Source organism: Erpetoichthys calabaricus, chromosome 16 (assembly GCF_900747795.2).
Source record: "Erpetoichthys calabaricus chromosome 16, fErpCal1.3, whole genome shotgun sequence".
Lineage (NCBI taxonomy): Eukaryota > Metazoa > Chordata > Cladistia > Polypteriformes > Polypteridae > Erpetoichthys > Erpetoichthys calabaricus.
This window is the reverse complement of record NC_041409.2, coordinates 41,083,272-41,096,280: the sequence shown is the minus strand read 5'-3', so window position 1 is coordinate 41,096,280 and position 13,009 is coordinate 41,083,272. Positions and strand designations below refer to the sequence as shown.

At 37.9% G+C, this 13,009-nt stretch overlaps 1 long non-coding RNA gene across 1 annotated transcript; it reads right to left on the bottom strand.

The window, feature by feature from the left end:
• Positions 1 to 2,379: 2,379 nt before the first annotated feature.
• Positions 2,380 to 5,428, bottom strand: LOC127526067 (uncharacterized). The gene is made up of 3 exons (XR_007933687.1): positions 5,199 to 5,428; positions 3,473 to 3,532; positions 2,380 to 3,384 (listed from the first exon to the last, which is right to left on the bottom strand). It is a non-coding gene; the product is annotated as an uncharacterized LOC127526067 (long non-coding RNA).
• Positions 5,429 to 13,009: the final 7,581 nt, after the last annotated feature.

Here is a 13,009-nt window from a genome sequence, read left to right as displayed (position 1 = left end):
TATAATTCTTTTTATCTTATTGAACCCACAATTTTTAAGTTAAGGCAAATCATTTAGAGTGATTGGGTGTAATTCACTTGTTTTATACTGAAGTAAATCTATTTTTTAAGTTGTTACAATTTAAAATGGTTTACTGGTCATAACCTGTTGTTATGCTATTATAAATATTATGAACACAACACATTCCAATGCTGTACTTTTTACATTTATTTAAAAAATCCAGTGCAAATACACAAGCATTTTGCTGTGTAAATCTTAACTATTCAACCAAAAATGATTAAACGTTTCTACAGCTTTCTTGAAAGTATGTTTTATTACGAGATCTTATACTTAAAATTAGTAGTTGAGAAACAGGGTTACTTACCAGAAATCCTCCGTTTTAAAAGTCTGCTGCTGAAAATGACCAGACCTGTATATCCACGTCCACTCCACTCGGGAACGTGTTTTTCTTTTTTGGCAATTGGACTAACTGAAATAGGATTTTTATGTTTATTCCCTCCACCATAACTTACTTTGGTACAAACAATTTTTTTTTACTTTGATTGAGATCTGAAACCAAATATTTCAAGTTACAACAGTAAATGACCAATCTTAAGTTGCTTGAAAAAGGAAATTTACGTTGAATGAACAACATCAATGTTAGACTTTTTCAGTGTACCACATAGGGGAGTATAACCTGTGGGGGGCATTTTAGCACCCAAACCCTTGACACAACCACACACATACAAGTTCCAGGTTCAAATATGAATATATTTTAAAGAAATAAAGCACACAATCCCAGTCAGGACACCAATCCGTGTCCTCCATCTACTATATGGGTCTTTTGAGTAGATAAGGAACTACTGAACCAGATCAGAAAGCCAGTCCATCCCCACCTTTCTTTACAGTGGAAATCTTGAAGTTTAACAAAATGAAAACAAAACATAACAACCTAACTGGTAGAACAGCAGCAACTGATGAGACCTTTTTTTTAACCCCGTATCTCATCAAGATATGAGAGCATATTCTTCATGCAGCCAAAAGTTAATAACAAGGATTACATGACTTCTTCAATATCTTCATCATCTCCCCTTTCGTCTAATTTTCCAATTGTGTGTGTTACTTCATCCTTGTCCATATCCAGAATTCTTGGCCTGAGTTCTGTCCCAACAAGTCGGTAACAAGCAGTCAGGATGTTTTTGATGAATGAAGACTTTTTTTGTGAAAAAGAAAACAATACAGAGTGTGAACTATTTTATTAGGAGTATCAACACATTAACTCCATGTTCACTCAAGTCAAATTGGCTTTTGAAATAAACCCACCAATATGACCACAGCATGTCATAGGAATGCTTAAGTCTATTGATTTCTCTTGCTTTTTGCCTCTACTGTACTCCCTGTATTCATGAGGTGGAGTAAAAAAGAAAAAATAAACTTCAGTGCACAACCAAAGCAGTTCATCTTCAAGGGAACGTCATGTCTAGTTGGAAACCATTCAGAAAGTGCACAAATAATTAAAAATGAATAAGTGCTCTGAAGTGAAAAAAGCATACATTTTTATTTACTAATACATTGCTGTAAGACCCATTTTAATTAAATCTGTACGTCTACAGGAATTGTACTTAAGTGAGTACCTGAAAGACAAAAATAGTCCAATTACCACAATATAGTAATTTGTGAAGGCCAAATTCATCATTGTAGTTTAATTGTTCCCAATTTAGTAAGTACACTTTAAAAACTACTAAAACATTCACCTAAACATATTGCAGTAGAAATGCTACATGTAAAAGGTCATACATAATTTAAAGTGTTTACCTGAAGTAAACAGTCACTCCATTCTAGACTGATTGATGACTGACTGATATCGAAAAGGAAAAAGAGAATCCTGTATTCCTTTAAGGCATTTGCTGTGTTTGAGTCGGTAAGAATCATTTCACTACACACAGTACCTGACAGGGCTGTGCCTTTGTGAGAACCACATTTTCCATGCCACAAGGCACAGCAATACAGATTATTAAATATTATGTATTTCTGCAAATCAATTATGTAGCATTGAATTCATTATGTAGCATGAAAAAGAGAGTGCAGGCAGGGTGTAATGGATGGAGAAGAGTGTCAGGTGTAATTTGTGACAGATGGGTATCAGCAAGAGAGAAAGGGAAGGTCTACAGGATGGTAGTGAGACCAGCTTTGTTATATGGGTTAGAGACGGTTGCACTGAGTAGAAAGCAGGAGACAGAGCTGGAGATGGCAGAGCTAAAGATGTAAAGACTTGCACTGGGTGTGACGAGGATGAATAGGATTAGAAATGAGGACATTAGAGGGTCAGCTCAAGTTGGATGGTTGGGAGACAAAGTCAGAGAGCCGAGATTACGTTGGTTTTTACATGTGCAGAGGAGAGATGCTGGGTATATTGGGAGAAGGATGCTAAGGATAGAGCTGCCAGGGAAGAGGAAAAGAGGAAGGCCTAAGCAAAGCTTTATGGATGTAGTGAGAGAGGACATGCAGGTGATGGGTGTAACAGAACAAGATGCAGAGGACAGAAAGATCTGGAAGAAGATGATCCGCTGTGGCAGCCCCTAATGGGAGCAGACGAAAGAAGAAGAAGACAGTTTGCTACCAACTACACATAACCATAAATATGCTGACCTGCAAATTCAGTTAATGCTACCTAATGCCACAGATGAAACTGATCTTTGAAGAACAAGGAAAACAGTTAAAAAATTACACTCCACAAAAGGAAGCCTATGAAGCCATTCATTGCCTACATTTTAAGAACAGTAAACTAAATTTGATACTATTCATTGTGCTGGCAGAAATAATTCAGTCAACATTTTAAAAAATACATGCATTTTATATAAAAGTTTGGTTATTTATAGGTGAAAACACTTTACCTTCTACTGTATTCCAGTTAAATAGTCTCATAATACGTTATACTTTCACAAAATATATTTTACATTATCACATATTGGTTAAGGATATACAATATCAAGCCCTTGAGAAATATGTCAGTGAGTGAGAAAAGGAGAAAAAGGCTGCATATGCTTCACTATTGGAAAAGAAGGAGCAGAGAGATAAAGGTCCTTGCTGTTCCTTATCTTGTCTGGAATTACTAGAAACAGAAATAATTGCCATTTAATAAATCAGTTAGAGCACACAAAACCCCCATTTTTAAGACCACTATTCTCTGCCCCCATAATGCCATTGACACAACACAGGGCTAAAGAAAGACACAACTCAGTGAAGGCCTCACTGGAGGCCTGGTTTGTGACCTGATGGTCAAAGATTTTTTGTGAATATATAAAATGAGTGTCAGAGAACTTTTTAGCTGATAATTAGAAAGCACTACCTTTGGTACACAGAATGTCCTTCTTCTCGTGTGGAAACTGATGATGGCTGTCTTGGCTGGAAGAAAAAAAAAATCAGAAATACTGTAAGCTGACATATTCTGATAACTGTTCTTCCCTTAAAAAAAGTTTGAAAAGTTACACACCTTTAATTCTGGCTTTCCGAAGTAAGAGAAGACACCGCCATCTTCTAATTTATGGCACGTCTTCCTAAGAAATGTAAATCAGGAAATTGCAATAAATTATATGAATAAAAAATAGCATGCTATTTCTTTTAATCAGAACAAACATTATAATAAAAGATACAGCCAACGATGCCTTTAAACATTTATGAAAATATATGTTGCCTGTCAATTGTAGGTAATGTAACTCCACGCTTACATTCTTAAAAATTAAAGTATTTGTGCTATGATCTTTGTTATATTCTACTAAATATTTTAAAATAGAATATTGTGTTAATACACAGTCATGAATGAATTAATCTAAAGTTAATCAAAGCAAGCTTTTCAAAAGGTGGAAAAGTACACAGTATACTATTTTGTCAAATAAAATCTTGTTGTTAATGTGGAGATCTAGCTGCATTCAAATGTGTTAAAATTGTCAATTGATCAAAGTTTACAAGTTATGAGAGCTGCATATCCCTCCATGGACCACCACTGTCCTTTTTTGGCTTTGTAAGTGGCTGATGAGGCCTGTAAAATCTGATCTTTTATAGCAAAATAGACAAGCAAACTCCTGAGCACCAAACACAACTGTAGGTTCCTCTGTGGACTTGAATATACTTATGTGTCTCTGGTGAATATGAAATAGATATAAAGTTCTTAAAACTGACAAATACGCACAAGAACAAACATTTCAATTTATTTCAATTGAAAAAAAAAACTTCAAAAGCAGTTTTTTTGAAGAATGCAGGAGAGGTCAGCATGAAACGCTGAACATTGTTTTAAGAGTTTAAAAAAACTATACTATCATTGAAAGAACTTTACAAAATAAAATAATAAAAACTGGTTGTTCTTTTCCCCATTGTCTACAGTCTAATTTGAACTTTCTTGAACAGGAGGTAATTGAATATTGCTTTAACACTTGTCCTTTGTAGCTATTTGGTAAAATTTTCTGTTATGTACTGTAAATTTATATACAGAACTATGAAAAGGTCATCTAAAGTGACTTACGTGTATTCAAACATTTGACTAGTAACATTACTAAAGTATCTATCTATCTATCTATCTATCTATCTATCTATCTATCTATCTATCTATCTATCTATCTATCTATCTATCTATCTATCTATCTATCTATCTATCTATCTACTATATGAGGAAAAATAGTATATCCACTATTAACTGTGTTTGTCTTTGAAACTTGTGCTCTTTTTCCACATTTCAGTGGAAAATCACTTTATATTGGCTCAATCTCTCTTCACTATCTTTCTGAAATATATTTTGGTATCTAAAATACTAGGTTACTATTAGGTTTTGCTTCTGATTAACTAGCATATACGTGATATACAGGATAATTATAGGGCAGGGCAATTATAAGTTCTTAATCATGGTCACTGATGATTTGATTACGATCTGTTACACTTAGCTATGGTCAGTTATACTCAACAACGAACAATTACATATAAAATTAGTTATTATAAAAAATAATCGACAGCTGAATCTGTCGATTTAGTATTCTGAATTGAGTTTTCCGAACAGCCCTGTAACAATACTCTACACAAACAGACCTGCTTGTTGTTTAATACTTTCTAAGAGCGCTTAGTATTGCACGGCACCTGAAAGTCGATTCAACTAACATCTTTAATACACTCTGGTATAATGTACCCTACCAGTGTGATGCTATCTAATATTAATAAAACTTGCAACAAACTCGATGTCATCTTGATTTCCAACTCAAACTCTGTCTTGTTCTTTTTTTCACGAAAAGCTTTCATAAAGATTTATTCAAAGTCCACCATTCCTTCGAGCGCCGACAAAAACAATGATGGACGTATCGAAACTGACATCAGAGGGTGTTCCGTGACTGATATTAGGGGCATTCCGTGATATGAAGGGTGTTCCGTGTCTGAACCATAGGTATTGCGGGCTGTAGCTAGACCCTTCTCACTTCAGCCAATCATATATTAAATTTGCGTATGCCAGGCACTGATCAGCCAATCGCAAATTTAAATGTCGCGGCCAATCACCTTTTTATTTAACAAATTGCCAGTCGGTGTTATTTGTCATTCATGTTCCACTTTAGCCAATTGCTTTATGGATACGTAAAAAGAAAGTTGGGAGTAATTTCTAAAGGTAGACGTGTAAGATAATTTGTAAAGGTGGACAGTCATGATAAAGTGACTGTAAGAGACGGAGTGTATATTCATAAAATACATCTGCGACGATAGTCTACTAGTGCCAATATCTTACACTATAGCACTCTGTCGAGTGCATTATTAAGACTGCAAAGTATTTTTACCACCGTCATTTATGATTAGCGGTTCTGAAAAAATAATGGTAATAAAAGTTTGGATATGAGATAATTATCGTTACTAAACAACGTCTGAAGAAAATTTAAATGAACATAACAATACAAATTTGTGTCTGCCTAATTTTAATGGATTGACGTAGACTTAAGTGTGGGCTCTACTTGATTGAGTCAGTCAGATTAAAACAAATGTTTGACTGTTGTTGTTTACTCAAATGTCCATATGAAATAGTTGCCTACATTTAAGTCACCTTAAAGACGGGCTATAAACGTATTGCAATTTTAAACATTGAATAAACTGTTAAATCTTTACTTCTATAATACACAACCCTAAAATGTGTTTAATTACTTTCATTACTATTTATCAACATTTATTTATTTAAGTATTCCTAATATTCCATTGTAGCTCCTTCTGCCTGCAGATCAACCTCTGTTCTTTATTTGCTGACGTGTGTCAAATATTCTATGGTATTCATGTCTGTTCTTGACATACAAAGAATCCATTGGCTGTCTCTACATGTTATCAATGTTAAATGTAAGAAACACAGTTATCATAGTGCTAATAGTCACATTTCAATTATTATTTTTGTAATGAAGTTTACTATGTTAAACGATCTGTTAAGAGCAAATATTATGCCTTAAAAAGAGTAATAATTTTGCAGTTTTTGTGACCGTGCACCTGTTAATCACGCTATTCAGTTACAGTGGAACCTCGGGTCACGAATGTCTTGGACCACGTACAAATCGGGTTACAACCAAAACGTTTTGCCAAACTATTGCATCTGCGCACGACCACATACTCGGGTGACGAACAAGCCAGTTTCCCTTCCGGTTTGTATGCACCGATGATTTCCGCACATTTTCAGTCTCTCCCTGTACATTGTTCTCGGTCAGACATGCATGCATTCGCTGTGAACTCTGTGCTCTATTTCGTGTGCTTTTGCATTAATTTTGCAATTAACCATGGCCTCTAAGCAAGTGAAGAGTGGTAGTGTTGGTGAGAAGAAAGGTTAGAAGAAAATTGAAATTGAATTAAAGAAAGAAATTATTGAAAAGTATGAGCGTGGCATTCATGGTACTGATCTTGCCGCCAAGTACAAGAATTCAAAATCAACGATTTTGACTATTCTAAAGCAGAAAGAGGCCATTAAAGCAGCTGATGTTGCAAAAGGAGTTACAGTGTTAACCAAGCAGAGGCCTCAAGTGCTGGAAGAGGTGGAAAAACTGTTGCTAGTGTGGTTGAACGAGAAGCAACTTGCAGGGGATAGCATTTTAATATCGTTCATTGCATCAACCTCATCGATAAAGCCCAGGAAGACGTCACATACCGGACCTTGAACTCGGCCTTGAAGAAACTTTGGCCTGAATGCGTTCCTGAACAGGATTTAGAGGGATCTGAGCCTCCTGTTGTGGATGAGATTGTGTCCATGAGGAAGAGCATGGGTCTTGAAGTGGACAATGAGGACATCGAGGAGCTGGTCCTGGATCACACAGAGGAGCTGACGATGGAGGAAATCGCTGAACTCCAGCAGGAGCAGCATAAGTTGCTCACCGAGGAGCAGTCCTCAGGGGAAGAAGAGGAAAGGGCGGTTATAAAAAGTGTTGCAATAAAAGCCGTCATGGAAAAATGGAACGAGTGCCAGGATTTTTTCGAGAAGAACCACCCTGACAAAGCGGTTGCGAACAGAGTGATAAACATGATGAACGACCATGTCATCTTGCATTTCCGAAAAAATTTTAATTGCGTAGGAAAAGGCACGTCACATTAGACCGCTATTTCGCAAAGTCTGAGCCACCAGCTAAACAGCTAAAAACACCAGAAACCCAAGAAATCACAAGAGAGAAAACACCTGAAGGAGGACATCCCTCCATCGCGCAGAGGGACTCTCCCTCAAAACTGTAACCTCTCCATCCAGCTTCCTCCTCACTTCCTTCATGCCAGAACTCGACTCATGCAAGGTTAGTTTTCTTGGCTGTTTATGGTTAGTTTTTTTATAAATTAAGGATTTTTCAAATTTTCATTTTTTCCTTGTGCTTAAAACTCATTAAAAAAAAGTGTTTACAGCGAGCGGTTCGTAAGGCTGTTAAGGCTGTAGCGTGAACTCTTGCAATGTTAGTTTTCTCTGTTCAAGGTTTTCTCAGTGTTATTCAACATTTTTACATTTAGTTTACTATTACACTGTGCATTCTATGGTATAATTAACTATTTTTGTGCTTAAAAATCTTTAAAAAAATATATATTTACATACAGTCCGTACAGTCTGGAACAGATTAATTGTATTTACATACAATCCTATGGGGGAAATTAGTTTGGGTCACGACCAAATCGGGTTGTGACCAGAGTTTTGGAACGAACTATGGTCGTGACCCGAGGTCCAATGTATTTGACTTAATTGGATCTTTATTACTTTTGGGATTTTACATACCTCTTTAAGATCATCAAATATGTGTTGATTATAATACATATTACTTATGCATTTTTTTTCTTGTTTGTCATAGGTTTATACTGAAAAACTGGTTTACATCAATGTAGTTTTCTATAAATATGTACTGCTCAAAAAAATTAAAGGAACCCTTTTGAATGAGAGTATAGCATCACGTCAATGAAACATCTGGGCTATTGATCTGGTCAATTAAGTTGCAGAGGGGCTTGTTCATCAGTTTCAGCTGCTTTGGTGCACTAGAGGGGCAACAATGAGATGACCCCCAAAACAGGAATGAATGGTTTAACAGCTGGAGGGAGGCCACTAACATTTTTCCCTCCTCATCTGTTTTGTCACTCATTTTGCATTTGGCTTCAGTCAGTGTCACTACTGGTAGCATGAGGCCATACCTGGACCCTACAGATCTGGCACAGGTAGTCCAACTTCTCCAGGATGGCATATCAATACCATGTGCCATTGCCAGAAGGTTTGCTGTTTCTCCCAGCACAGTCTCAAGGGCATGAAGGAGATTCCAGGAGACAGACAGGCAGTTACTCTAGGAGAGCTAGACAGGGCCCCTCGTAGAAGGTCCTTAACCCATCAGCAGGACCCACTGGTATCTGCTCCTTTGGGCAAGGAGGAACAGGATGAGCACTGCCAGAGCCTACAAAATGACCTCCAGCAGGCAGGCCACTGGTGTGAATGCCTCTGACCAAACAATCACAGACTTCATGATGATGGCCTGAGGGCCCAATGTCCTCTAGTGGGCACCGTGGACTGTTAGATATCAGGATGAAATCCTTGGACCCATTGTCAGACCCTCTGCTGGTTCCTACTGGTGCATGACAATGCCCGGCCTCATGTAGCAAGAGGATGAAGAAATTGATACCATTGACTGGCCCCCACACTCACTTGCCTGAACTCAATCCAATAGAACACCTCTGGGACATTATGTTTTGGTCCATCTGATGCCACCAGGTTGCAATCAGACTGTCCAGGAGCTCAGTGATGCCCTGGTCCAGATCTGGGAGGAGATCCCCCAGGATACCACCCGTCGTCTCATTAGAAGCATTAACACCCCGACATTGCATACAAGCACATGGGGGCCATACAAATTACTGAGTACAATTTGGAGTTGCTGCAATGAAATTTGGCAAAATGGACTCGCCTGCCTGCTGCATCATTTTTTCCCTTTGATTTTCGGGTTGTCTTTGAATTCAGCCCTCTCTCTATAGGTTGATCATTTTCATTTCCATCCTTTCGTTCCTAACACATCACCATATCAGTCCATATCAGTATTGATTTCCAGCAGGATTTTTTTCCATTGAGATCTCATGTGTTTTCAAAGTGCTCCTTTAAGTTTTTTTGAGCAGTTTATATATATATATATATATATTTATATATATTTATATATATATATATATATATTTATATATAATATATATATATATAGTGGGAAACAGGCCGGACACAGACAGGCAGATATCGTTTTGTCACCCAACACATGTTTATTATACAAATATATACAAGTAGGACACACACAACCCAGTGCCGCAGTACCAATCACCCCAAAGTCCAGGGGCCTCATGCATAACGCTGTGCATAGAATTCGCACTATAACATGACGTAAGCACAAAAGCCGAAATGTGCTTACACACAGAAACACCCAGATGCAGGAATCTGTGCGTTCGCCAACTTCCACGTTCTTCGGCTACATAAATCCCGCTCAGCGTGGAAATAAACGCACGTGCACGCGCTTGCTGTCCCGCCCAAACTCCTCCCAGAATTACGCCTCTTTGAATATGCAAATCAATATAAATAGCCCTTAAGCCCAGCGTTCTGTGAAAAGGCAATGGCAAAAGTACGAGGAAAAATAGAAGAATTTCAGCAAATACCAAATGGAGGCAAAGGAAAACGTACTATTTGTTGGTTTAAACAGTTATATATATGCAACAAAAGGAAGTTGATCAAGTGACATAGCGTGTCGGAGAAACTTGAAAGCTCAAGTTCACAAAGTCGAACAGTGCCCAAAATAAAAAAGTTGTCACATATCAAAGTCGGCGTGAAAAGGCAACTCATAGCCCACCGTCTGAGTGTCATATGAAAGTTTATTAGGGTACAGTGGAAAAAAAAATGCACACAGTGTGAAAAAAGCACGAAATATCAACTTTAATCTCAAAATTTCCACTTTAATCACATAGTTTATTTTGTCATTAAAGTAGAACATCATAAACTTCATCTTAAAATCATTTAATTTACTAGTTTCTCAAATCCCATTGTAACTAAAGTAGCATGTTAAATGCTTTGTTGTGTATTTGATCTTATATGTGCTCTATGTGCCTGAATCACTACGTGCTCTTCCTTCGACAGGACACAGAATCCATTACGTTCGTAATATTACAGCTCTCTGAATAATTAAAATACTGAGAAGTATACGTGATATCATTTTCATGATGATATGAGTTAAAGCATGTTATTAAACATGGGAACACGGTGGCGCAGTGATTGTTCATGTCGTACCCTAGATGCTTGCTGCGCCATGCGCGACCTTCAATGAAATGCTTTATTACAGAAGTACTGTCTTTTTCAAACGTACTAACCCCCAATTCCTGTCCTTACTTTTCTTTCTCCAAATACCCAATCGCCACACAATCAGCTCTGTAATAGACGTTAAGCCATCTGTAAGCTTAGAACGCCGATTCTTCAAAACTTTTAAGGAACATCGAAATATCTTCGTAATGTTTAATTATTCTATCCATCTATCCTTCCAGTGTCACGCCAGCCACAGCATGAATACAGCGCGAGGCAGGAACAAACCATAAACGAAGCTCAAGCTCCCTAGTGCTGTGGCACCGTGTAGTTAAAGTTATCTGTACTAGGGGGCTCCTGTTCGCTTCGCTCACCAACCCCTGTGTTTGGTTAATCCATCCATCCATCATCCAACCTGCTATATCCTAACTCAGGGTCACTGGGGTCTACTGGAGCCAATCCCAGGGCACAAGGCAGTAAGCAAACCCTGGGCAGGGCGCTAGCCCATGGTAGGGCTCGCACACACACCAAGCACACACTAGAGACAATTTAGAATCGTCAATCCACCCAACCTGCATATTTTTGGACTGTGGGAAGAAGCACCCGGAGGAAAGCCACGCAGACACGGGGAGAACATGCACACTCCATGCAGGGAGGACCACGGAAGCGAACCCAGGTCTCCTAACTGCGAGGCAGCAGCGCTACCCACTGCACCACCGTGCCACTGTTTGGTTAATCGGATATACAATTTTAAAAGCTTTTTTTTCTTTGGAATTGTTTCAGTTTCATTAGTTGCACTTTTTACTTTAAATGTTTATTAAAAACAATATATGGAATTACCTTTTCTTCAAGATCGCATTGAATTTTGAATCCGTTTTTGGAAATACATTGTGACAATGCAACGTATAATCGCCCGTGAGTGAATATTGTTTCTGTTTCTCTAATAAATAATCCGACGTTTTCTAATGGTTGTCCCTTTGATTTGTTAATTGTCGGAGCAAAAGCAATTCTCACAGTAAACTGTAAACATTTTAATACGAATGGCATATCACAATCTTCTTTGGTGTCTAATGTTATTCGTGGAATATACACATCACCTTACTTGTCGCCTGTTAAAATTTGCATCGCTTCTCCGTCATGAAAAATATACACCTGACTGAATTGTGTATTCTTTGAAATTAAACTTGTCATTGCTTTTAACTGTTGTGGGATGACCTTCCTTTGTCCTGATATTTTTTCAATTACACCTGGCTCTGATGATTAATCACCTTTTGTTTGCGCTAATGAGATCTTTACTATCTTTTTTTTTTTTTGATACTGTAGCGACTGACGTAATAAGGTGTCACAAACGTTTTACTTGAACAATCGCTGACTTCGTAACCCCAAACACAACTGTCTAGCACCCTCTCCAACCCCTTCTTCCCCGGGTCTTGCCTCCCCCTTACCGCATCAATCAGTACCCCGCTATCAGTCTTCCGTGCTGTACTCCGCCCCCTCAATCGGACCTATCAGTCACTTAAAACAAAAAAGGCTTCAACCTGCTGGCGAGCTGCCTGTTCTGCTTGTTTTAAGAGCTGGTGTTCTGACGATTTGTCCTACTTTGTCAAAGTATCCTACCGTAGTTTATTTTTGGAAATGTTAACATTTCTCAATTTATTCTATATGCATCATTTAATGCCCGAAAGAGACACAGCCTGATGCAAAGATTTCACAAGACGGTCATTACTCGTGCATGCATACAATGGGCCGTACAAGATTAAAAGTCACACATGCAAAATATACAACTTATAAAATGTTGACAGTAAATACCTATGCAGTAAACTGTAATAAATGCATTAATGTAGTAAGGCTAAGAAAAGCGTACATATTACCGAAATACAGTAACACTTACCTCAAACTTCAACACTAGGTAGAAAAGTTGTGTCATTTTGGTCTGCGCATGCGTAGTATCAGTGAGTAGATCATTTCGATGGGTAGGATGTCTCGTTAGAACACCAGGAGCACATTGTGCATGTCTGCCAAAAGCAATCCAACAACTGCTTAGTTGGAGGTCTGTGGACTTGTTTTAAATGATGGCTCACTGACTTATCTCGCGTGACGTTGTAAAAACAATAATTGTCCTTTATTTCCGGCCCAGGCATGGTTAAATCTCTTTCTTGTAGGATGTATAACTCTGCTCCCATTTATGAAGTTCTAATCTTTTAATTCTGAGCCCTATTGGATGTGCTTTGTTTTCAATTCCACTTGTTCTGGGCTGATTAT